A 21,192-nucleotide genomic window follows, 5' to 3' on the forward strand; every position below is an offset into this window, starting at 1 on the left:
GCTTGGGGCGCGAGGCGCGGGCACCGCGGGCACGGCTGTGGGGCACTCGGCGGGTGGCAGGCTCGGGAGGGGCCAGGAGTGACGTTGCCCTGGGCAGGGGGGCGGGAAGGGGGCAGGTAGGCCGGGGCCGGGCGCTCCTGGGGCTGCCAGGGCAGGGGGCGCCGGCCGGGACGGCGGTGCCAGGCCCCCCGCCCGGGCAGCGGGGGCAGGAGGCCCGCGCCTTTTGTCCGGGTTTTTCAGGCGGGGCGCCTGTTGCTGTTTCCTCTGCCCGAGTTTTCGTTTTCCGTTGGCGAGGCCCCGGCACAACTGGAGGGAGAGCGAGTGGGGGAGGGGGTTCCCCGGGCGGGATGTCCTTGGCCTCGGCAGCGGGACACCCCGATCCCCCCGTATGCGGCTGGACCTCAAGACGACCCGCCAGGAGCCAATCCTGCCACCTTCCCCACCTCCCCGGGTCCGGGGTGAAAGCAGCAGGCCCGGGACCCCGGGATCTGCAAGCGTGGCCGCCCTCCCCTCTGCCCCCTCAGCTGGCTGTGGGTGGGTCTGTGCGCGGGGTGCCAGGGGCATTACTCAGCGCTGCCTGCTTTGCTTGGGTTCTTTCATCTGCCAGCTGCTGAGGCTGGGGAGGGGCCAGCAGGGGCCTCTGGGCCCCAGCCCCTACCCCTACCTCTGAGCCTGGCTGCCCAGTCTCTCTGGAACACCCAAACTGGGGTTCCCCGCTTCCCAAGATGAAGGGTTGATAGCCATGGTCCAGTGTTTTCTAAGCTTGAGTTCCCTGGGGTCCAGGTTGGGGTCAAGGCAGGGATTGAGGCCTTTTCTTATTAGGGGAGGAGGACTGGAGGACTCTAAGCTGGAGGATTTAGTAACTCTTCTTCCCAGGCTTGCAGCTGGGGAGGGATGATTTCAAGCTCTGGGAGAGAAGCTCCTTTCTCAGGAGCTGATGTATGCTTAGTTCTCCCTCAGTCTGCATCTCGCTCCTGGCTCCCCTTCCACCTTTCAGCCAAAGTGTTTCCTAATTACAAACTTGAAATTCAGGATGGACAGGGGCTGGAGGTGGAGGTCATTAAGCATGAGTCCCTTGGGTTCCCCTCACCAACACATCCTTCATCTCCACCCCCTACCATTTCCACTCCTACCCCCACCCTGTGGCCCAACTGGGGGTGGATATTGTTTGATCTCATGTGATTCTTCCCTCTGCCAGCACAACAGTCCATTCCCAAAAGTGGCCAGCTCTCATGGAGATGTGCTCTTTGGCATACAATTCGAACCTCAATTATATAACCAGTCATTTCAGCCCCAAACATAGCCCAAAGGCCCCCAACCCCAGCCTCTTCTTCCACTTGCTCATTAGGTGGTTGGGTCCATCCCTAGGTGGCTGGGAACTGCAGCTATATCCCAGGCCTTACCTCTCCCTTGGGAACCATGAGAGCAGTACATCCCGTACTGCTGGTTAGAGGCCCTCAAAACCCTGGGAGTTGGCAGGGTGTTCTAGGTCTGTGAATTCCCAGCGATGCAGCCAGGGCTAGCCTCCTGTCTTCTGCTGAGGTCAGGGTTCAAGGCTAAGTTTTGAAGAAGGGAGTGTTACTAGGCAGGTGGCTTTGTGACCTCATGGGCATGGGCCAGCCTCAGGCAGTATGAGACTGGACACAGGGAATAGGCCTTGTGTTTAGGCAGCTTGGGTGGGGGTCTCTGAGCCCCCCACATCAGGCTAACCCTGAACTCATGGGGAAGTGGAAAAGGAGACCTGTGCGGCCTCCCAGGGCCGCATCATTTTGGCAATGATGGGAGTGGAGGTGAGGGAGTGGGCAGAGGTGTTTATTGTCTCATGTGCATTGGAGGGATGCTGAGAAGGGCTCCATGATGTACATATGGGGTCCCAGAAGGAGAATGGCCTAAGTTACGGGGTGAATGGGTTGTAGTTAGGGGACTTCTAGGAGAAGCTTGTGCGCGAAGCATCCCAGCCCAGCTGGACAAGCACTGTAGTGACTAGGTAGGTGGAGTCCTGTCATGTTGGAGTCTAAGTCTAGAAATCAGGGAGATTCTTAGGGGATGCAAATGAGCATAGATATTAGTGCTTGAAAAAAATGTGTTTTTAAGAAGGGGGAGTAGCTTTAATAGTCTAGCTAAGACATAGGTAGCAGTTGCTCTGGGCCAGGATTTATATAAAATGCCTCATTTAATTCTCACAACACCACCATGATGAGGATACTGTTATCCCCCAACTTTGCAGTTGGGGAACAGTGAGCAAATAGCTTAGCCAAAATCTCGTTGCCAACAAGTGGCAGATCCACAGTAGGGACCTGACAATCCAGCTGCCAGGTTCATGCTCTCGCGCTGCTATCCTGTTTCTCAGGACCTCCTTTGTCTTGCTGTCCCTCATACCCCAAATCTGGGTCCATCCTGGACACAGCCCAGGGTCAATGTCAAGCTCTTGATTGGAACTTGGTTGCACTTCTTTTGGCTGGGATGGGGATGGGAACCAGAGGCCTCAGGATGCCAAAGCCTCGGGTAGTGGTGAGGGGCAATCAACGTATTCCCCCAACCTCCGTCTCACCCAGTGCCAGCCCATAGCCCTTGGGCTATGGTTCGCCTCATTGGTTTTTCCTTCCAAAAGGGTGTCAGTCCTGCTCTGTTGGCTGCAGGGGTTCAGAGGTAAGATACTGGCTTGGACAGGGATTTGGACAAAGCTGGATTTTAATTATCTTGCTCTCTTTCCCTCCCCAGAGAGGGCCATGAATAGCGCCTGTGGGAGCTGGCTCTGCCTTTCCCCAGCACCCCACCCCCTTCAACAACCCGCCTTTAGATCCAGGCCCCCCTGTTTCATGTGAAATTGTGCCAGCTCATCAGCAGGGCAGTGTCAGTCAGTACCAGCTGGGCATCTCCCCACTGCCTCAGTGGGGCAGCAGGCTGAGATGGCCTGGGGCTATACTGTGGGGCAAGTTTAAAGCTCTGTGGGGTGGGGTGTATTATTTACCTGTTAGATTGTGTCAGGACCAGAGGGGTCACCTTGTCCACCTCCCTTATGCTACAGTGGGGAAACTGAGGCCAGAGAGTGCCAAAGTCAAGCAGCCTGCGAGTGGGAGACATGAACCTAGGTGTTCTGGCTCCTGGGCTCCCAGGCCGTGCCTTTGCCCACACTGTTCTCCCCTCTGGGCCCACTTGCAGCACAGGGTTCTGGACTGGGCCCTGAGGAGGAGAGCAGAGGGAGGAACAGGGATGCATGGACAATGTGTCCCGTTCATCTCTGTGTCCCCAGTGGCCAGCACAGTTCCTGGCACAGAGCAGCTCTCCATAAATGTTTGTGAAATGCAGGCCAGGGAGCAGCTCCCCCTCTGGCCTCCCAGGGTGCCTGGTGCCCAGCTCTACCCTTGGCATTGGGAAGGTCAGTCTACACTTAAGACTCCCCGACCCTACCCCGACCCTACTGGCTATTTGAAGGGAAGAAAAAGAATAATGGCAACTACTGCTATCATAGTACTCACCACTGCTATCATAGTACTGCTATCATAGTACTCACCATAGTACTCACCACTATCATAGTACTCATAGGTAGGGAGGTACGTTATCATCATCCCCTTTGACAGAGGAAGGAACTGAGATTCCTTGACTTGCTAAGGTCACTTATAGCTATTAAGTGGCAGAGCTGGGGCGTTACCTGTGCTCTTAAACTCATTCCAGCTGCTGCAGAGGTGTTCTGTTTGTCTTGGTATCCTGGGGGCCTGGCACACAGCCAGTTCTCAGAGAATATTTGTTGACTAGCTCTAAATTCATGAGTGATAGATGGCATATGGAAAAACCACAGGATCCTGTACTCTAAGCCTTCGGAAGTAGACCTCTGGGGTTAGGGTCTTGGGAAGGCAAACTGGAGGTACACCCCTTGTTGTCTGTGCCATTTTGCCTGGGCCAAACCTAGAGAGGGAAGAAAACTCCACACCTTATCATGACTGCCCCCCAAGGCTTGATGGGGCCCCTGGGGTACCTGCAATCTCTGGCTTCTCCCCAGAGTTCCAAGGGAACCATGCTGCGCAATGGGCATGTGGGAAAAGACTATACAGCATGGGTTAAAGAGGACTGTTCCTTTTTAATTTCTCTGAGTCTGAGATATTAAGCTCAATGTGCCTCCTTGGTGGAAAAATCTGGAGGTTTGGGGCAGGGCCTGTCATGTCAATCAACCCTCCATCTCTCAGAGTAGGGGGTATTGATCTCCAACCACCTCCAGTCCTAAACCTTAGGCCCTGGTTCATCTCCTTCAACCTCCTCAAAAGCATGTGCCCTAGACAGGTGACCCTTTCACCTGCTCCCCATTTGCTGGCTTGAATGCACTATCTCGAGGTTACACTTCATCTGCTGCCAAAGGTTGGTGGGGAGAGGGCTGGGGGAAAAAGAAGATATTGTAGGGACTGTGGTTCCTTCCAATCTTGACAGATGACCCTGAGGGAGGAGAGGCCTGGGCCTGAGTGTCTCAGAGGCAGGCTGGGTGTCTGGACCTTCAGCCTGCTAAGGTCCAAGTTTCAGCGCTAGCCCTATTCGCTGTGTGATTTGGACCAGTTAATTATTTTTTAACCTCAGTTTTCTTATCCCTGAAATAATCCCTTAAATTGTTGAGAGGATTAGTGAGATAATATAGGTAAAGTGGCTGATGTTTGGTAATCTCAATTATTAATAATGTTATTAAACAAGCAATAATCAGGGATGGAAATGAGGACAGCACACTTTTGACTCAAGAAAGAGAGCCCTTTGTGGTTGGTGTGATCTGAGAGGAAGTGAGCTGCCCCTGGAAATAACGAGGCCCCATCAGTAGGGGTGAGCAAGCACAGGCTGGACTAGAGAGAATTCAGGGACTGACACAGAGACCCTAAGATCCACCCCTGCTTTGTGATCAGAACACCCATGCTTTGTGATGGGAACACGGATCCCCCGTGTAGTAGGAAATTAGAGAAGCAGGTGAGACCTGGTTCCTGCAATGGGGGAATGAGTAGTAGGGGTAGACATCCCAGCCTACTGGGTACCTGAGAAGCTGGCTGCTGTGGCTTGGATTTATTTTTTATAATTTTATTTTTTTAAAGATTTATTTATTATTGGGCCTCCCCGGTGGCGCAGCGGTTGAGCACTGGGTTGCGAAGCTGCCCTCAGCCTCTGCAGCGCCGGTTCGATCCCCGGCTGCTCCCCGGCCACCGGAGGAGGGTCCCACATGGCGCGCAGACCTCTCCAGCCGCCCGCTGCTCCCCTCAGCAGTGTACTTCGGTCCTTCTGCCTGCTCTGCTCCCCGCTCTGGCTCTGGTGAATTCTCTCACCCTCCCGCGCTTCTGACTGTACCCAGTACTTGTATAAATAAATAAAAAATAAATAAATTTAAAAAAAAAAGAAAATCTTAAAAAAAAAAAAAAAGATTTATTTATTATTATTTATGCATACAGGAGCTGGGGTACAGGCCAGAGGTGTGGGGGGTGAGAGGATTCACCAGAGACAGAGTGGGGCACAGAACAGGTGGATTGACTACTGAGGGGAGCAGTGGGAGAGACAGGAGAGGTCTGCTGTGCCATGTGGGTTGCTCCCTGGCCGGCTGGGGGATCGAACTTGTGCTGCAGGGGCTGCGGACAGCTTCATAGGACAGCTTCATAGGTTGCGTCTTAACCCCTTGCGCCACCAGGGAGGCCCGCTGTGGTTTGGATTATGGGCTCAGCGGGAGTCCAGAGAGGCTGTCTGGAGGAAGCCTGGAAGGATGGGGATGGTTCTGACAAGTGAGAGAAGGTGAGAGGCTGTTGCAGGCCTGAGAAGGGCTTGGTGGTTGAGGGGTAGTGAGGCACCTGGGTCCCTAGTCCTGAAATTGGGCCTCAGGCTACCTCCCCATCCTGACTGCCCCCTTGGGGTATGGTGGTGATAGTGGTAAGGAACTGGTAGCTCCCTGTTCCCCGCTCTCCAGCCTTTCCCCATGGCAAAAAGCTGGGGCCTGTGAGGAACGGAACTGGGGAAAGAAAGACTTCTTATGCCCAGTGCATTTGGGGGCGTCCGGGGGTCGGGGGAACAGTGGGGCTTTTGTCCCCAGTTGCCGGGAATCTGGCCGAGGAGCCGGCCCTGGTCTGGCTGGGCCCTGGGCAGGCAGGTCCTCTTTGAAGTGACCCTTTCAAAGTTCAGCCTGAATCCTTGGGAGGAGAGACAGCTTGGGGCGGGGTATGGGGATGACTGAGACCCACAAGCCAAGGATGGAAATAGACCCAGTGCCAGCTGGGCGGGCAGGCTGGCAGGAGATGTGTGGGCTGGAGGAATGTGGCCAGGCTGGGGGGACATGTGGTAGCCACGTGGGAGGACCCCAATCCAGGGGTCTTGGCGCCCAAGTGGGATCAATATAGGGAAGGGGAGCGTTCATTCTGGCCCCCTGCCTGGTTTCTATCAGATCCCAGCTTGATTTCTGTCTGACTCTGGGCTCCTAAATCTGCAGCTTTTTCTTTTTAATTTCCTCAAAAAGCTAAGGGCTCCTTGGGGAGAATCAGATGTGGACAAAGGACTCAGAGCCCTTGGTAGGAGGGAGGAGTGAAGATCTGGGTTGGCTGAGCCTTTCCTGCTCCTGAGAGCCCCCAAAAGCCTGGAAGGGGAGGCTGGAATGGAGCCTCCTACCCTCCACTAAGGTTCCTCGCATTCTCCATGTGGAGGAAACTATATTCTCCGAAAGAGTGCGTGAGGGAGGCGAGAAGCCTACCAGAGAGGGGACATCTTGAGACGTTTCAGCTGGAGGGCTACTAGAGGCCCCGCTGCCACTTAACCCATGGGGAAACTGAAGCCTAGAGAAAAACTCCACTAAGATTTTATAACATGGGCTCTGATATTTGCATCGGCAATATCTGCCAGTACGGAACACACCTTTCTACTCCCTGCCAAAAATATCATCATAAAAATGAAATAGACAGAACAGAGGGGAAGGGACAGGCGAGAGCAGAAGGAAGAGGGAGAATGGAGGTTCAGGCGGGTGGGCATAGCCCAGGGGCAGAGAAGTGCCCATAGTCTCCTCCACTCCCGCCCACTGGGACTCCGTGAAAGGAGGGGAAGAAGGAGTGGACTGAGCAGTGGACAGTGGAGCCTTCGGCAACCCAGGTGAGGCCCCTACCCCATCCTGATGCTGTTTTCTAGTTCATGGCTCCGCACAGCAATCTCTTCTTAGCAATGTCCTTTTCTCTACTTGGGAAGATTCTTCTAAATCTCCCTTTCCTTCCCAGGGTGGCCCCTGGTTCCTTCCTAAGAGAAGGGTGCCAGAGGGAGTTGAGGACCCGACAAGATGATGGGGTGCTGCGGGCAGTCTGGTACTCTCCCATATCTTGTACTGGCATCTGTTGAGCTGAGCCCTCATTAGCTCTGATGAAGCCTTGGCACCATGCCCTCCCTCTGCCCTGCAGCACCTGGAGAGGGTGAGGGGATGAGGGGCAGCTGAGGTTAGGCCAGGTCCAGGAGAGGGGTGGGATGTCTGCAAGAGAAGAGTCAGGAAATGGGACCATCAGTAAGATTAAGGCTGCTATGGGCCAGAGAAGCTGGCCCCCTTTCCTTCTTCAGTGGCTCTCTGAAGGTCCCCACAATGCTCAGGACAGTGTTATCTGAGAGACTGGGTGTGGCCCGGGTCACTGAGGACATTCCCAAGACTGGTGTGCATAGTGTCCTCCTGCCCACTCCTTCATTTCAGCCTGGGGCAGGAGAAGGACCTGGCTCCAAAAATGGGAGGCTCAGTGCTTGGGAAAATCAGGCAGTGGCCAGATTTTTTTTTTTAAAGATTTATTTATTTATACATACAAGAACTGGGGTACAGGCCAGAGGTGCAGGGGGTGAGAGGATTCACCGGAGAAAGTAGGGAGCAGAACAGACAGATCTACTGAAATACACTGCTGAGGGGAGCAGCGGACGAGACAGGAGAGGTCTGCTGCACCATGTGGGTCACCTCCCTAGCCGGGACTCGAACTCATGCTGCAGTGGCTGCCCATAGCTTCATAGTGCTGCAACTTAACCCCTTGGGCCACCGGGGAGGCCCAGTGGCCAGATCTTAATGCAAACTAGCCTTTGTTCTTTTGGTGACCATTTCCTGTGTGCCTCTCATTTCCTAGCTTCCAGGCTTTCTCTGTGGGTCTAGGGACCTGGATGAATGAGACATAGCCTCGTTCTCAAGAGGTTCCCTGTTTGCTTTCCCAACCTCCCAAAAGCTGTGCTAGGATTTTATGACTATGGGTTCTGTGATTTGCATTACACTGTCTGCCAGTCCAGGACAATCCTTGCTGTCCTCTGCCCAAAATTTTAACATAAAAATGACCTGACCTGGCCCTCCCTGGTGGCACAGGAGTTAAAGACAGCCTCCACAGCACATGTTTGATCCCTAGCCGGCCAGGGAGCAACCCACATGGTGCAGCAGACCTCTCCTGTCTCATCCGCTGCTCCCCTCAGCAGTGTATTTCAGTAGATCTGCCTGTTCTGCTCCCCACTGTCTCTGGTGAATCCTCTCACCCCCCATACCTTTCGCCTATATCCCAGTTCTTGTGTGCATAAATAATTTTTTTTTTTTTTAAAAAAGAAGAACTGAGATCCAGAGAGGGTAAAGAACACCACAAAAGGTGACCCAGCCCCTGAATTTAAATCTTAGGGCTTTCTGAATCCTAAGCCTGTCCTGTGATTTCCTTGTTCCCTGCCAAGGAAGACTCTGGGAAGGCAGACTGTCCCCTGACCCCTAGCTGGTGGTTGAAAGCCAAGTTGGGGTTGGCATAATAAAGGACATGGGAGGGCAGACAATCCCTCACCACAATCAGGTGGTGGAGGTAGGTAGCTTGGTTATAATCTACTTCAACTTGACTCTGTGCCCACAGTTTTCCCTGTGCCTGCCTGGAGTCTGGGTTTGCTCTTGAGTGGTATGGGGGCAGCGCAGGGCTCCATCAATAAACCTGGGCCAAGTCTCTGCTTTCTCTAAAGATGCTTTCAGCTTTGGTGGGAGGAGGCTTCCCCAAGGCTTGAAAGATGTCTGCTGGGACAAGAGATGGGTGGTGGAGGAGAGAGAGAAGGGTATTCCTGGCCTTTTGCCAGCCTGGGAACAGCCTGGCCTCTTACAGGATCAGTGAATGAAAGACAGAGTCAAGAGAGATCAGATTGTCAAGGTCAAGCTTGAGCCCTGGATCCTGCCCCTCCCGTCTACCATCATGGCTCGCCCTTCACACCATAGTGAGGAACTTGATTTGCTCCCGTAGATACTGTGGAGCCATGGAAGGCAGCGGAGGCTAGAGATGTGGTAAGAGAGGCTGAGGGCAGGAGATGGAGAGGACAGGAGAGAAGGGGGATGTATCTTCTCTTCTCCTTTCCAGAAACTTCTCACACCACCTTTTTCCCTTTGATGTGACTTTCTCTGCCTTCTCCATTTCTCAAATTCCTATTTATCTTCCAGTGCCCAGTTCAAATATCCTTTGTAAAGCTCTCCCCTGCCTCCAAACTTCCTCAAAGCCCACAAGGGTAGGGGCTTCGTCTTGATTGCTGCCTCCTGCTTCTACACTGTTGACTGAATATTGTTGACTGATGAACTGGACATTTCCACAGCACTTGGCATTGCATTGTGAGACCACATAATAATAACCATGGGAATGTTGGCTACAACTAACGCTTATTGAACATTTCGATGCCAGGCACTGAATATCTGGGAGACACTTTACATGCCCTCTCTCTTTAGTCTGCACAACAACCCTATGAGGAATAGATTACCTCTGTTTTATAAATGCGGAGAGGTGAGTAGCTAATGCAAGGACTCAGAGCTAGGAAGTGGGGCCAAGTTAGGATTCCTGGGTCCTCTGAATCCTGTTAGAAACTTTTGAACGGTATATTCTGAAGCCTCTTTAGTTGTTGCATGCCTGTCTTTTCATAAAGCCAAGCACTGTTTTATTAATTTGAAAAAACATCTATTGTGGACTTCTGAACTAAGATTTGTTGAGCCATTCCCATGCCTCGGGCACTAAACACGATCTTCTTGAGGAACCCCATTTACAGTAGACTGAAGCTGGGGACGGAAGACACTTGCCTGGGGTCCAACAGCCAGGACCTGCACTCCGGTGTCTTTCACTCTCCTTTCTCCCGCATCGCTGGTCCCGGTAGTGCCAGGCCCTAAGAGCCCCCAGTTCATAATTCCAGAATAAAAGCAAGAGGAGTTGACTGACTTGCGTGTGGGCACTCAAAAAGGACTGACAGCAGACAGAACGCCCCTAGCCCCTGTGCTTCCACTGCCATCAATGATCAGGACAGGTGGTCCAGAAACAAAGGCAGGGTTCTTGTAATTTCCCAAGTGTTTTCCACCTGTCAGGCCTGTGAGCTGCAAGGAGATGAGGCTGATGTGGTGCTAGGGTGGACAGGAACCTGAAGATGACAGTCTTATCAGAGTCTTGACAGGAGACAGCGAGAGAACTCTAGGGGCTGCACAACACAGAGATTTCAGCCAGGGGGTGACTCGACAAGCTTGGGACCTGCAGCTGCCACGTAGAAGCGGGTGTGGCCACGATCCTGAGCTAGCGGTGTGGAGCGCTGGGCACTGCCTCTGTGGAGTGTCCCCTAGGCTCAATTCCCGGACCCCCAATCAGATATTCTTGCAGGTCTCGGTTTGCATTCGTTTGCATGGCCACACCCTCACCCGCGCGCAGTCTGCGCCCTCCCAGCTTGCCCCCGCGGCCCCGCCGCCTTCCAGCCCCCCAGGGCGGAGGAGGTCGCGTGGTGGGGCCCGAGGTGGGGGCTGAGGGCCGACCTGGGCTGGCAGCGGAGCCGCACTATTCATAGCTCAGGGGCTGGCGTAGTTCGCATACTTGGCGTTTCTCACGTCTGGCTGGCGCGAGGCTGTCGCCCCTCCTGTGTGCTCCGCTCCCCCCTCGGCCTCTTCTCCCACCTTCGTCCGCTTTCTTTGCGGAAAGCCAGGCTTTCTGCATCCAGCCCTCAGGAGGAAACTGAGGCCCACAGAGTGGGCGTGTCTTTCTGCCAAGCCCAAAGGAAGAAACTGGTGGTAATGAGGCGTGTAATGAGGTGGCTGCGGGCCTGAGCTGTGCGGGCAGACAGACCTGGGCTTGAATGGAGCTGCCACTCGCTGTGGGACCCTGGCAAGTTCCTTAGCTTGGGACCAGGGAGGTGTTTGAGAAACACTCACGCTGAGAGGAGGAAGGGACCGGCAGGGAAACAGGTGGAAAGGAGTGATAAGTTCTATTCCAGGGCGAGGGAACTGGATGTAGTGAGTGCACAGAAGCTTGACCAGGGCCAGTGACATAACAGAGGACCTTGCAAAGGTGATAAAAGCAACTACACTTTTCTCCCCACCCCTTGCTCCTTTATTCCAGGCACCCTCACTTTTGGGATCTGGTTCTCACAGAGAAGGTGGTGGGGGTGCACAAAGACGGACCCTCCCTGTCGCAGCTGGACTGCTCCTGGGCACGGGAGTCTGGTCACTGTGAACTCTCTGAGGAGTGTGCATTCATTCCTCAACATTCAGAAGCTGCACTGAGGCCCAGCCTGGGCAGGTGCAGTGCCAGGAGCTGGGGGTTTGATTGCCAGCAAAGTAGTCATGACCCTGCCTTCCAGAACTCACAGCAGTGCCCTGTGAACTCATCTCACAGGGGTGCGAGGGGGTAGTAAATATAACCTGAAAAATACAGACATTGACGGGAAGGTGTCATGAGAGGGTGCTCAGGGACCTGACCTGATCTGAGGGCCAGAGGAGGTGACTCTGGGAAAGTGACATTTTTGCTGAGAACTGCAGGATAGTAGGAGTTAATTAGGGTATGGATTGGTAAGGCTGGGAGGGAGCTGGGGAAGAGAGAACAGCATTCCAGAAACAGCGTGTGCAAAGGACCTGGAGCTAGGAGAGTGTCTGGTCTTTAAGGGAACTGGAAGGAGGCCAGGGTAACCAGAGTACAGAGGAAGGGGGTGCAATGGGCGTGGAGTCTAGAGGCAGATCCCACAGGACATGGCAGTCATAATAGTAAAACCATGATCTGTTAGGTATCAAGGCATGATGGTGGCTTGGAGCAGAGTGGTGGACGTTGCAAAGTGGGAGGACTCAGGGTACATTTGGAAAGCAGAGTCCACTCTGATGGTTGAGATGAAGTCTGGGGCCATAATGCCTCCTATTTATTGATTCTCAGAATGTTTTCCCAGCCACTTCATCAACTTCATCGCTAGCTTCATTTTGTAGCTAAAGAAATAAGAAAACCTATGTGACCTTGAGGTCATACAACCAGAATAGGTCCAAAGCCAGTACCATGTGGCATGTGTGACCTTCTCTCCATATCAGCTTTCTCTATGTGGGAACAGTGGTTTCTCTCTCAGACTACCCCATGATGCCTCTGCGGGTTAGCTGAGCATTCCTTACCTAGCACGAGATTGGGTGGAGGTGGCCTAGGGGCCAAAGTTGTGGGTGGGTTCACCTGAAGATGATGCTCTGCTGTTAAAAGAAGTAGTGCACATGCAGTGTGCCTGGCATACAGCACTCAACAAATATTTAGTTACTGCTGTGCCTATTATGATGTCCCCAAAGATGGGGACAAGCAAACTGATGATGGGTAGGAAGGTGAGGCCACCTGTCTTCTTTTGACCACAAAGCCCAACCCAGAAACCAATCCAGCTCCTGAGCCAGTGGAGGTTGTTTGTCCCTGAAGAGCCACCATCCCCTCCACCCTTCCATCTGCCTCTGGGGCATCATGGGCTGGACTAGGGAGAGGTTCAGCTCGTAGGCTGGGCCACAGGTGAAGGGGAAGGTAGGGGTGACCTGGGAGCAGTTGGGCAGGACCTGGGGTGTGGGGGTGGGTGGTTTCAGGGGTGGGGCTGAGAGCCACTCCTTGCAGAGAGCCCCATGTGCCCTGGGGGAGACTTTCGGAATCTGCTGAGACCTGCCCTGGGAGTGGATGTGGTCTCAGCTTGACTGGGACTGAGCACTCCCCTAAAGAAACCAATGGGTACACCTGTTGTCTCTGCCCAGGTGGGCAGACAACAGAATGAACTTCCAGAGGGAGTTAGGACTAAAAGGAGAGGCTTGCCCAGTGTTCACCCCCAGTCTCCTCTGAAATGAGCTGTTCGGTGTGGAGTTGGAGAATGGATATGATGATTTGCAAGAGGAGTCATTGCAGGCATTCTCCTGCCTCGGGAATGACTGACCCTGAAGTGATGTAGTCTGAAAAAGGACTCTGGCCTCTCTTCAGTACCCCTTCATGGAAGAGAGGCCCTTCCTACAATTCCATAGTTACTCTGTCCTCTGTAGAAGGGGAGGGATAATCCTGGGGGTGCTTAGGGTCCCAAGGGCCTGGAAAATGCAGTTGGGTGGAAGAAATAAGGGTTTGCCTGCCCGCTCTGTGCTGAGTTAGATAGGCGTGATAGACCTGGGCCAGCAGGGGGCTCTGCCGCACACCGTCCTGTCTGCATCTCTGACAAGACTCCACCCTGAGTGTATAAGCATGTTTTTCTTGGAGTGTGTGCAGGGGAGCATGCGCAGCAGGGATTTGCTTCTGTGTGCACACCCTTTGTGTGTGTGTGTGTATGTTAGGGTGGTGTGTGAGCATGTGGAGCTTGGAATTGACTTTGCTGAATGGGCTCTGGCCTCAGGGGGCAGAAACCCCACACTAAGCCTGGCTTTTTGTTAGGAAAACTCTTCCAAGATCCCATGCCTTGGGATGTAGCAGGACCTTGGGAGAGTTTGTGCATCCATCACTCCAGCCTCCAATGGATGGCAGATCCTCATAAATGCCAAAGACTTACTGTGTGCAAGGGTCAGACCCCTTCTCCCCCTACCACGGCAGGCTGACAGTTCTTGTCCCGCGATGACTGGAATTCCAAAGATGATAACAGGGCCTCTTGTGAGGTGCAATGCAGAGGGGTGGGAGGGAAAGGTCCTCCAGTAGGAGATGCCCAGCTATCCTGAGCCACCTCTGTGGGAAAGTTCTGCCCCTTGGTGCTAATAGGAGACTTATCCATTTATTCCATCTTTCAATACTTTTTTAAAATGGAATTCTAACATTGCCTTGTTTTGGTGATGAAACATATACAACATAAAGTTGATCATTTTTAATTGTGCAGGTCAGTGACATTAAGTGCATTCACACTGTTATCCATCCACCATCACATAACCGTCCGTCCTTCTCCTGAACTACTTCATCTTCCCAAACTCAAATTCTGTCCCCATCAAACAACAATTTACCATTCCCCACACCCCAGGTCCTGGCAGCCACCATTCCCACTTTCTGTGTCTAAGAGTCTGGGTATCTCGTATAAGTGGAATGTAAGTGGAATCATGCACTATTTATCCTTTGTGACTGCCTTATTTCACTTAGCATAATGTCTTCAATGTTCATGCATGTTATAGCATATGTCAAAATTTTCTTCCTTTTAAAGGCTGTATAATATTCCATTTTAGGTATAGACCATATTCATCTGCTGGTGGACGTTTGAGTTGTTTTCACCTTTTGACTATTGTGACTAGTTGCTGTGAACACAGGTGTACAAGTATCTGTGCACCTTGTACACTTTGGGAGTATATTCCCATAGGTGGAATTGCTGAATCATATGGTAATTCTATGTTTAATTTTTTAAGGAGCTACCATATTGTTTTCCACAGCCATGGCCCATCTTGCATTCATCTGCAATGTGCAAGTGCTCAATTTCTCCATATCCTTGTCATCAACAATAATTTTTGAGAGCTTGTTATATATAAAACACTCTAGAAGCACAAATTCTTTTCCAACAATTCACTAACTGCTGTCCTTAGGAAGTTCCCAGTCTAATGGGGGAGATTCAGAACATGCCCTTGGGCAGTCTCCAGTCCGAGGCGAAAGGCACATGACCTCTGGGGACCCTAGATAGATAAGGGGCAAACAAAACCAAACCCAGCTCTCAGGGACCTCCCAGTCTGATGGAGGAGACACAGCCTCTTCCCTTTCGGGAGCCCTCAGACAGGCCCAGACATCAGAATGGATACCTGGAGAGCACGCACTGGGATAGCCAAGGGGCAGCTGGGTAGAATAAACGGGTGGAGAGAATTGCAGTGGGCCCTGGCCCACGCTGGCCCATGGTTGCCCAGGTGGTGGCCCTGGTGTTTACTTTGTGGCTCACTCCAAGCTCACCCTTTTCTGTAAGTGCTCATTTCCTACTGCAAGGAAAGATGCTCTTCCTCCCTTCCCTCTGGTGTCCCTGAGGAGGGAACAGGCTCTCCTGTGGGTGGAGGAGGCCCTGCCAACCTGGCACCTTTGCCATGTTCCTTGCTTGTTGGGAGCAGCTTCCCTCCTGGGGGCTCAAGTCGTCCACATTTTCCCCACTCCCAAAGCACCTCTTAAAGCAAGGCTCTGGGCCTGTCACTGTTCTGCTATGGAACACCCTCCCTGTCTGGGAAGAATTGGGGCACATGGGAGTCCACAGGGGCTGGCGGTGGAGTGGTGCGGTGCTCACCTGGATGACTTCTCCGTGCAGACTTCCGCGAGTGTCTGAATGTGTCACTGTGTCTTTGTCCGGAGGGGCAGCGTCTGTGTGTCTGGATGTCAATGTGTGAATATACAAAAGACAATCAAAACAGCCTGCATTTATTGGACCCCAACTATGTGCTTGGGGCCTGGGCTAAGGACTTTCTTTAATTTGCTTAATTCTTTCAACAACATATGAGGTTTGAAATTAGTGTCATTCCCATTTTATTGGTGAAGAACAAAGGCTCAAAGAGGTTAAATAACTTGCCCAAGGTCTCACAGTCAGAAAGAGGTATAGATGGGACTCAGATCCAGAAGTCCTGGATTCCAGAGCACCCCGGGGCCTCAGAGGGTGCTGCCTCTGGAAGAACTAGGGGAAGCTGCGCAGCTTGGGATTATCTCTGTCCCTCCTTGAGCTGGTGAGGTGGCGGTAGGGTGTCTGGCACCTTTTCTGTTCTCCTCTCCCTCAGCCTTTCTTGGCTCTGACCCAGTTTGAGGATGGGAGATGTGTGTCACAGCACCCCAACTCCGGAGGGGAAGAGCACAAGGTCTGGAGAGACCCTCAGAGACCCTCAGAATCACCCTGCTGGCAGGTCAGACCAAGTGCGAAGTCCCCAGGCACCCAATGATTGGGGTTATCTGCACACTGAGTGTGTTGGGGAGACACAGGCTTGCTTGGCCGGCTCTTCAGCTTGGCCTGTTGGGGCATGTCAGGACTGCACAGAAGTGGTGCTGGGAACCAGGCATCTGAATGGGGCAGAAGGGTGGAGGAGGGCTGAGGGGGCGGCCGCCCTTGAGCGAGGAGACTGGGGCAGGGGTCAGAGGCCCCAGCGTGGGCGGGGTGGGCATGCCTTGGGTATCGCATTGCCCGCATGCCTGGGATAGACTGGACTGGCAGTGCTTGTGCTCTGCGTCAGTGTGTGAGGTGGTGGGTGTCTGTGGGTCTATGTTTGGTGGCGTGTGATGCCTGTATGGGATTAGAAAGAGCTTCTCAAATGCCAGAGGATTCTCTTGGGGCAGGGGCATTGTTTGTCACTCCGTGCTGTGAGGCCTGTACTCTGGCAGAAGGCGTTCAATCTGGAGGAAGGAAAAGCAGGCCAGTGACCCTGAGCCCCTCTCGTCACTTCCTGGACCACACGCCCTTCAGCGGTATCAGTTTCCCTCCCCATAGCCCCTGACCCTTGGGCCCTAGGATGCTCTCCTTCTCTTGCTCAGTTTCTGCTGGCCAGTTTGGTTCCTATCATCTGCCCTTCCAGTCCAGGCCACCTTCTTGCTCCAGGGCTAACCTGGGGGTTGCCCTGACCCCACTCTCAAACAATCTGTCCTCTCCTGAAGAGAAGGTCCTGATCCCCTGACACAAGTCTCCCCTGGTATGGGGCAGATCTCCCTTAGTAGGGGTGAAGGTAGCTGGCTTGGACCTGAGTCTGGAACTTGGGGACCCCCAAGGTTTCCAAAGCTGGGATGCCAGTAGAACTTTAAGCACCCTGAGGGCAAGGTCTGCACTTGACTTATCCTCCAAGGTGTCCCAGCCCCTGGCACAGCTCCTGGCTCACCACAAGCACTGGGATTGGCTTGTTGAATGGATAAACAAGAGGGCAATGGAAAGAGATCTGAGTTGTGGGTTACAACCCTGTGATCTGGCTCTCAGCTTGGTTAAAGTGATACCTTAAGCAGTCGATTGTTCCTGAACCTCAGTTTCTACATCTGAAAAATGGGTGTAAAATAGTCCCATTATACTAAACACATTGTAGGGAAAGGGTTAAATGAGATCCAGTGAAAGTGTTTTCAAAGGGTAAAGAATGATGGTCTCCTTTGGAGAGAGGAAGACTGGGTGTTCTCCCCTTGGGGGTGCAGGCCCCAGCCCAGCCCCAGGGACCCTCAGGAAGATCTGGTTGAATGGATTTTGCAAGCTGGCCAAACTAGAGGCTGACGGGAGGGACTGTTCAGCGGGGTAATTCCTGATTTGGGGGGAGGAAGCTGGGGAGGGTGTAAGGGAGGAGGACTCACACCAGGCAGGAAGGCTTGGAATAGAATCTCAGCAACGCCTGGTATTTCCCAGCCTTGGCCCCCTCCCCCACCGGCCTCTGGGGCCCACCCCACATTCCTTTCCCAGAGGAAATGGGGGAGGGGATGAGAGTCTCCCCAGGCCTACGGGATCATTTATTCAAACTGTACAGCGTCACAGCCCTACTGTGTGCACCCACTGCTGATGTCTTGACAAGGTAGCTGGGGGGAGGATTTACAGCGGGGCAGGTTCAGGTTGTGTTACTGGAGGGTGTTACACCTTTGCTAGGACTTGCTGGGGTATAGGCAGGAGGGGGGGGGGGGGGGGGGGGAGGTGAGAGGATCCACCAGAGACAGCGGGGAGCAGAACAGGCAGATTTACTGAAATACACTGCTGAGGGGAGCAGCGGGCTAGACAGTAGAGGTCTTTCCCGCCATGTGGGTTTCTCCCTGGCCAGCCAGGAATCGAACTCGTGCTGCAGTGGCTGAGGATATCTTGATAGTGCTGAGACTTAACCCCTTGGGCCACCAGGGAGGCCCGAAGATTGGAGATTCTTGATCCAGACATACAGCAGCACCTACTGGCTGTGAGAAGTTCCCAGGTGCATGAGAGAGGATAGTGACTCCATTTTCCCAGAACCAGGACCGGACTTGCAGTAAGAGGAAAGGAAGTTAGGCAGCTGGGAGGACTGACTGGCTACTGGCTGAGAGAGAAGGCCAGACTCTGAGCCAGGACATTCCCACGGTCATGGCCCCCTCTTGAGCCCACATGCCTGAGGACGTCTTGGTGGTCCTTCCGGCTGGTCTGTGAATGCCTGGCCTTTGGGGAACTTGACAGAGAGGTGCCGAGAAAGCAAGGGCAGGAGTGGCCCTCACCCAGAATGCTTGGCTTCCTAATGGTTGGAGGGGTGGGGAGCACTGCTGATGGAGATGCCTTGCTTCCTGCTCCCCTGACTGGGGTCCTTTCCAGCTCTGCCCCTGAGCCCTCCTGACTCAGCGCTGGTGGCAGCCTGGCTTTTCCCGTCTGGCTTCCGCCAGGGTGGGGGTGGGGGTCCAGCTCCTGCACTGGGGGCCCAGCAAGCGGCAAACAGGAAACTGGAGAACAAAACCACTCCCAGGCCCCACTAGCCTCACCCTCACCCTTCTCCTCCCTTCCTTCTCCCTCCCTCCCTCCTGCCTACCCCGCTGTCCTCTTGTTCTCCTCCCCGGCCCTCACACCCCCTTTCCTCTCTGCGCCCCTCTTTCCCCTCGCCAGCCATCATCGTGATTCTCCCGCAGGGCTGCGCCTGCTGGGGACCGTGGGTGGTGGGACATGGGATGGGGAGGGACTGGCAGTGACTCTTCTGCTCCCGTCTCCCTCCGGGTGGTCCCTCTGCCAGGGCCAGCCCAACACTCTTTCTCCCTGCAGTCCTGGATTTGGTAGCAGGTTGGAATGGAGCTGCTCCCCACCTCTCCAGCCTCCCTTCCCAGGCTGCTTGCTGCCTCAAATTTAAGTATAAGATCCAGAGCTGGAGTGAGGGGTTCTGGGCTTGGAGGCCCAATGCTGCCATAACAAGCTGGGTGCTCCTAGGCCTGTTTCCTTCTCTGAAAATCGGGTGATGGCAGTGGCCCTGGCCACGCCGAGTGACGGGGGTGAGAGGCACACTGTGAACAGTGGGATCGAAGTGGCGGTGGCCGTTCCACACCTAGCGGCCAAGGCCTCTGCTGGCCCCACCCGGGAAGGGCCTGGGAAGAGAGAGAGCCAGGAAGGGGAGGAGGGCAGGGTCTACCATCAACACGGGCTTCCTGTCTGACTCACATGCTGGGGGTGGGGGGTGGGGGCCAGCTTGGAGCCCACGGTCAGCTTGGTGGTGCCCCCTGTGGTAGCACTCATGGCAGGGGGCGCAGGGGAGAGGGTGGTCATACTTGCCCACGGGCGCAAGTGGGGACTCCACCTGCAGCCTTGGGTATAGCATAACGCGGGGATGGGGTGTCCTCAGAGAGGGTGCTGTTCCCTCTGTCTGGCAGTGTGTGTGTGTGTGTGTGTATGTGCATCCGAGGGGCACGGCATCAACTCATGGAGCTCATGCTCCCAGCAGTGTGTGCATGTCCGTTACATGCTTTGTGGGGTTTGTGGGTGGCTCTGTGGGGTATGGGTGGAGTAGCTGGGTGGGGATGAGGGCCCTGGTGTGCTCTAGGGGCTCAGTAGATTTGTATGCAAATACGTTTCTGTGGGGTGTGCAGACAGAGGAAGGGTGAGTGTGTGTGGATGGTGAGGTAGTACCATCCGGGTGTCCAGATGTGACCGTAGTACCCGGTGGGGAGGGTGTGTGTGCAGGTAAGAGTGGGACATGTGTGCACGTGTGAATGTGTTTCTCTGGAGCACACCAGTCTGGGTGCACGTGTGCCCTGGAGTGCGCTGTGTGTGGGCAGGGTACAGTGAGTTTTTGTGGAAGCGGGAGGGAAGGGTGTGTGTGTGTGCGCGCGCGCCGGCACATGGTGTGCAGAGTGTGACTGTGTGGGGGCGCTGTGTGGTGCCTCTCAAGCGTGTGTGTGGGAGGGGGTGGTAGTGGGTGTGTGTAGGATCGGAAGGCCTCGGACAGGGGCCGCCCCGGAGGGGGAGGTGTCTGCCCTGCAAGACTCTGGCGTGTCCGGGCTCGGGCGCCCTAACCCGGAGGCGCGGGAGGCGCGGAACGCTCCAGCCGTCCTGCCGTCGTCCGCGCGGGTCGTCCGTCCCTTCGGGGCCCCTGGGCCCCTGGCCCGCGGCTCCGGGGGGCGGGCGGGGACCTCCGGGGTCCGCCTGCCGCCTCGGGGACCCAGGACGCCGCCCGCCGGGCGCCGAGGAGCGGCTGCGGTCCCCCGCGCAGCGCGCCCCGCTCCGGAAGCCGGGCTCCCGGCGCTCTGGGGCCGGGGCGGTGGCCGGGCCCGGGGACCCCGTCCGGCCGCGGCGCTCGTGGGCAGCGCGGTGTGGCGAGTGGAGCGCGCGGGGGCCGGAGGCTGGCGCTGGGAGCGCGCCGTCGGCGTGGACTGCAGCGCCCCGGAGCCGCGCTGCCTCTGGCTGCCCTACCTCGGCCACAGCGACCGCCGCGCACCCGGGCCGCGCCGGGCCAGGGTGAGCGCCTGGGCTGGTGGGGCCGGGGAACAGGGCCCCGGGGCAGCGGTCCGGGCTGGCCTCGTGGGGCTGGGGCTGGGGCTGGCTACCAAGGCCGGGATCTTTGAGCTCTGCGCACTCTGCATTCCCACCCCATGCCCAGGAGTGCAGAGTGAGCGGGTAGCTGAGAGAGGTGGGAGAGGGTGGCAGGATTGTGGCTGGGAGCCTTTCCAGGGCTGCTGGAAGACAACCCCCAGTCTGGGTGGTAGTTCCAGGGGCGCCAGCCCCTGGTTCAGGGGGTCACAGGCAGGAGAAGGATGGTAGGGAACTGGGTCCTTTGAAGAGATGCTGGAGCATTGGTGTCCTGGAGAGTTCGGGCAGGCAGGGGCCTGAGCCAGAGGCAGGTGGACGCGGCCACCATTTGGAACAATGGGCGTTGGCCTGAGAGGAGGCCCCGGGCACAGGGGCACACAAGAAAACACAAGGGTTTTCTAGTGGGCAGGGAAGGCCGAGGTGGCAGAATGGGCCCCAGCAGGTAGTGATCTCAGGGTGAGGACTGGTGACTGGAGAGGGGGTGGGGACCGTTTCTGATGTCCGGGATCGACCCGGTTGGGAGGGCGTGAGTCACAGTGGGCACCATGCCCAGTATGAATGCTGTGCTCCCTGCAATGACCTCTTTATGCTCCTGGGGGTGGG

The 21,192-nt window shown here is 55.0% G+C and overlaps 1 protein-coding gene across 1 annotated transcript in view; it reads left to right on the forward strand.

Moving 5' to 3' along the window:
• Positions 1 to 21,192, forward strand: part of ARHGAP23 (Rho GTPase activating protein 23) — a 64,911-nt gene that overhangs the window by 155 nt on the left and 43,564 nt on the right.

Source organism: Talpa occidentalis, unplaced genomic scaffold, assembly GCF_014898055.3.
Source record: "Talpa occidentalis isolate TD23 unplaced genomic scaffold, MPIMG_talOcc4v2.1 talOcc4.7, whole genome shotgun sequence".
Lineage (NCBI taxonomy): Eukaryota > Metazoa > Chordata > Mammalia > Eulipotyphla > Talpidae > Talpa > Talpa occidentalis.